General features: G+C 43.2%; 1 long non-coding RNA gene across 1 annotated transcript; it reads left to right on the top strand.

Annotated features, from left to right (window-relative positions):
* The first annotated feature begins 978 nt into the window (after positions 1–978).
* LOC119285294 lies at positions 979–2,586 on the top strand. Its single transcript, XR_005139435.1, has 3 exons — positions 979–1,516; positions 1,933–2,020; positions 2,161–2,586. It is a non-coding gene; the product is annotated as an uncharacterized LOC119285294 (long non-coding RNA).
* The last annotated feature ends 2,702 nt before the right edge of the window (positions 2,587–5,288 follow it).

Raw genomic sequence — 5,288 nt, 5'->3', positions numbered from 1 at the left:
GATCTAACCTCTCTACTTGACACCTCTGAACCAACTTCATTCCTAGCTAAAACAGGCACGCCATGAGGCACCTGAACAAGCCCAGTTAGAACCGACTATCCCAAAACCAGGCCCACTTACCGCCAACAGTTGGTCAAAAAAATAAATTACCGCTAGCCGACATAGCCCTCACGCACCAAATGCTCCCATTTCGTGGGAGCTTACAATCTGTAGTGATTTAAAAGATTATTATGACATTTTTACTGTATATTTGGAAAACCAGGAATGACAACCTTTTTGGCAGGAAATCAAATCTATACTACTATTAAACAATCAAACTAATTCTTTCTTTAAGCCACCCCGTAGATGTACCCAGCCTAATTACCATCGTCAGATTAGTCCCACTAAATAAAATCTAATGGATACAGTTAATTAAATCCCGAGCTATGTGTGCAATTAGCAATTTAGTAGGACTGAATATAGCTGGCCAAACGGGCCGGGCTAAACAGGCCGGCCCGCGAGCACGCCGGCACGGCCCGCCATGGGCCAGGCACGGCACGGGCTAAACGGGCCGTGCCCGGCATGCGGCACGCCTTGGGCCTGGAGCCTGGGCCTGGAGCCTGGGCACGCGGGCCGGCACGGCACGGCCCGTTTAATTTTTTTATATTTTTTTTAGATTTATATATATATATATATACCTAAAATACAGCCCAATAGGTCTAAAAACCGGCCTAGCAGGCTGAAAATGTGCAGCCCAGCGTGCTAAACGGGCCATCGGGCCGGCCCGTTTACTAATCAGGCCGTGCCTGGGCCAAGGAGCAGCGCCCGTGGGCCGGCACGGCACGGCCCGGCTATTAAACGTGCCATGGCGGGCCGTGCCGGGCCATGCACGATTAGCACGGGCCGGCCCGTTTGGCCAGGTCTGGGACTGAACGCACTCCACCCGCGAAGGAATATTCCACGCGCGTCCGCGTACAACGCTTCGTCAACGCAAAGGGCTCTCCATATCTCATCTTCGCAACCACCACGTCGCCTCCATGAGTCTCGGGGGAGAACCCTAGCCGCCACTCCTTCCCTCCCCTATACCTCCTCCCCGTCTCGCCGCCGCCGCCGGAGTGCGCCCCGGGGCGAAGCTAGGGCCAGCGCCTCCATGCGTCTCGGGGGAGAACCCTAGCCACCACCCCTTCCCTTCCCTAACTCCTCCCTGTCTCGCCGCCCCCGCCGGAGGGCGTGCCGGGGCGAAGCTACGGCCATCCCCAAGGAGGGCGACGACGGGGCACCTGGTTTGTGTCGGCTTGGCACGGGCGCGCGGCAAACGCTTGGTGCAGCAGCGTTGAGGCACGAACTACGTTGCCGCAGGAGGGTCGCCGACACGAGTTGCTGGCTTGCTGCCTGGCTTAACGGTGACGCGGGCAGGGCACCATGGTGCTATCTGACCCCCTGCCTTGCTTCCGCCGGATGCGGGCTCTCTCCACTCCTCATGCATCCGCCGTGTTGGTCCAAGCAGAGGACGATGTCCAGCCCTTGCCAACAAGATGTACGTCACACGCCCTTCCTCTCTTCAATCAACATTTTTTCTGTTCATCAAATTTCCGAGGAGTCAATTGCATTCCAAATTGTAATATGTGGGAGAAGGAATTGAAGAATAATACATCAGCTAATCTCTGTGAATTTCATATTAAATGGCGACAGATGCATCGATTAGATAAAAGTGAGAACTAATCCATCACAATACAAGATAGCAAGACATGTACTACTTGATGTAGATATGGACAGTATTATAGGATGGACAATGCAAATCCATTGCTCAAGTGATATAGGATTTCACAAAAAAAATTACTGGAATAAACTTTTGGCTCGCTGAACTTTTGAGACCTAACTTACGAATTTATAGTTTGGTAAAGTAGAAGAAATGAACTTTTGGCTTGCTGAACTTGGTGTTTCTTTTTGCAGCATAATGATTTCAGAAGTACGGTCTAATGGAAGGGTGGAGGAAGATTTTTGAAATGGCAAAGTCGTCAGCAAGGACATGAGACAAGAGGTAATAAACATTCTTCTATGTGTTACCATCTGCTATTATATTTCACTATTCTTTTTGCAACATGATGATTTCAGAAGTACAGTCTTTCATTTTGTTTGTTTTGCTCTGGAGATGTTTGAAAATTGGACATATATATGCAGGTCTGACCGAACTACGTCAGTCAACTACGTCAGGTGCACCTTGACCTTCTGCCTGAGCAGATGAACTAGCCACTGCCCTGGATGTTGTGTCGTCCTTCAGTCCCGCTCTGCTGCTTCTGACCAAGCACCTCAAACCAAGACTGATTGCTCTATTATTGTGATCGGTCAATACAATATTGGTATATATGTCTTGTATAGTGCCCTTTTGCATTAGTTTTCTTATATTTGCGGAGTGTGCAAATGAGTTTCTTCTTACCTTTACTCATTAATAATAGTAGTGAGCGATTCTCTGTGTTCTGAGTTATCTATTGGATCAATGTATTTTCTGGATTTATGATGTTCATTTTCAAAGTGATATTTGTACTATGTTCAAATTTTGATGCAAGTTTTAACATGTCAATGGGATCATTATGGCTTGATTTTTTCCACCAAATTATTATAGATGTAATTACCTACAGATCTTGTTCGCATTTAATTCTATCTAGCGGCTCACATATGTTAGTGTTGTGTAGTTAGCTAGCAATCGATACCCAATATCTCATGTACACCAGAAAAGAAAAATTGTTGTAAATAAGTAGTTCACTACCAAGTGCAAACAAGTTTTTGAGACACATGATCTTCATATTGATTCTATTTCAAGGTCGGCAGCTTCCCTCATCTTGGTTCTTATTTTAGGTTCAAGCTGACTGAGTAGTATTTGTGATCCAAATGACTGGTTTCAGGTATCAACTTGACATATGTATGTAGCCCTCTCCATTTCCTCATTCTCTGATTCTTTGGGTCATTTTAGAACTTCTGATGGGTTAAGTTATCTGCAGTATAGTGTCGATACTGCTCTAGGACACCTCCCACATTAGTTCTCCATTGCAATTATTCACCCAACGGACAAGACAGACGTCTCTATGCTCGCCCACCATTATTTGACCGGATACAGTCACCCATAAGATCAGTATGCCCCAACTTATATTTTTCTAACTTCATTATTTTGGATTATCGGTTGTCCTTACTGCTATCAATCCATGGCAAGAAGTAATGCAACTAAACTACTTCTCTGAGTTTGGTGGGCAGTAATGTAAGAGGATTATCGCCGCATAGTCAATTAGCTAATGAATATTGTGTTTATGGTCAGATAACTCTCTCGCTGGTAATTTGAATAATAAATGTAGAATTACCTACCGATCTTGTTTTAGTTGGACTGATAATTTGGTACTGCAGGGTACATTGAAAAGCATTTTTAAAAGGCATAGGGTGATTGATTTCATGTTAGCAGGAAAATAACCTGCCCTGCTGATGTCATCAGTTTACAAAGTGTGCAACCTGCCCTGCTGATGTCCGGGTTTTTGTATGCTACTACTATGTTATTATCTACCTTGGTGATGAGGCAGGGAAGGTAAGTGGGGCTAACCTGTTTGCTGGAGCAAGAATAATGACCACATTTTTCATTAATGTTTGAGGGGCAAGTGGGGCTAACCTGTTAGCTGGAACAAAAATAATGACCAAGTTTTTCATTAATGTTTGAGGGGCGTATGGTCTTGGTGCTGCTCAAGCTCGGCCATATGACTGTCACTGTAGGTGCTTCTCTGAGTCATTGTCATCTTCTTCGCCACCGGTTTGGTAACCATCTGGGTCTCCTTCTCTGCTCCTGCATATGTGTCATGTTCAAATGAGAAATGGAGAGGAAGTTAGACAAGTTAGTAATTATCGATAATAATAATAATGTGATGTAGAAATACATGTTAGCTGCACATGTGTACCCTGCAAGGAATTATTTTACAATAGAAATGCATATATTGTGGATTGATGACTAAACAAGTTTGCAGGCACATCCCTGAAAATACAGTAGAGCCTTCAATCTTGAGAGTTAAGAATTCTTCCGGTGTTGCTTTGGAAATGTATGTCATATCTGAATGCTTGCTTAATTTAGGTGTATACGTAAAATCTAAAACTGATCAATACTGTTTCTAATAACAGATTTTGGCATATAAAATGGCTCTTAATTATATATATAATTTAAAATGGGTGTACGGTAGTAGAATATGTTCAGGTTGAGGGTACTAATTATACCAAACGATGTGCTTTTTCACATATGATTGTAATATTAGTTGAGACGTGCGTTGCACGTGCATATTTACTAGTACTCCCAAGCAGATGGACCAAATGATGCAGAGCAAGACTTGAACAACTTATACAAACTATGCAGGCTCTTCAAGGAACCAAGCTCAACACTATCCTTTGGTTTGCAGGAATGAAGGATAGGAATTTCGTAGGAAAATTTCCTTTGAAGCCCTTTGATATGTAGAAATAGAATCATATTCTTGTATAGGATATGAGGCAATCCTTTGTATTCAAAGGAAAAGAAAACATTAGCCTAGATTCAATGGGGGAAAAAATCATATCCTATGAACCAAATCACATCTCTTTTCTTACAGAATTTGACATACATGTCATTTCACTTCATATATTTTTCCTATTCCCATGATAAACCAAAGGAGGCCTGAATCAAGAAACTACAGGGTACAGGATCAAACACAGCAGACATTGGAATAAATATACAAGTAGAAGAAAATGAAGTAAAAGCAAACTTCTTTGTTTCAGCAGGTGGCAAACATGGCATTTCCCGATTACAAGCAGAGGCTATGGCCTTTCAGGTTGCTGCAGAAACAATTTCCAAATTCAGATGCAAGGAGGTCACTCTTCTGGTGGATAATCCGACCCTGGTAAAGGAAGCAGCGCCGCGAAATATTATTCTCACCCCTGGACATTGGGAGAATATTTCTTTGCCACAACAGCAAACATGAATGAAGATACAGATTTATCACATACAGTACCAAGGAACTTTAACTCTGTGTCCCAGAAGCAAGTGTAAATCAGACAAGGTAGTGGGCAAAAAAAATCTGGCATGCTGTAGCTTAGCACATACAGGTGACTGATCAGTGTCCTATGCTTTCAAAGATTGGCAATCAATATGTAAAGGAGTGTCCAATACTGAATGTAAGCTTGATAATGAATAAAAGGTGCCCTTTGCCGCCTCTTTTCCAAAGAAAGGAAATGGGAACAAATAAAGACAAGAAATAGGACCACTTGGCAAGCATCAGAGAAATATCTTGGCAGAAAAAACTTTAATAACA

The sequence above is a fragment of the Triticum dicoccoides genome, chromosome 4A, assembly GCF_002162155.2.
Source record: "Triticum dicoccoides isolate Atlit2015 ecotype Zavitan chromosome 4A, WEW_v2.0, whole genome shotgun sequence".
Classification (NCBI taxonomy): Eukaryota; Viridiplantae; Streptophyta; class Magnoliopsida; order Poales; family Poaceae; genus Triticum; species Triticum dicoccoides.
Note: the sequence above shows the minus strand (reverse complement) of the source record. Positions and strands in the feature narration are given on the sequence as shown.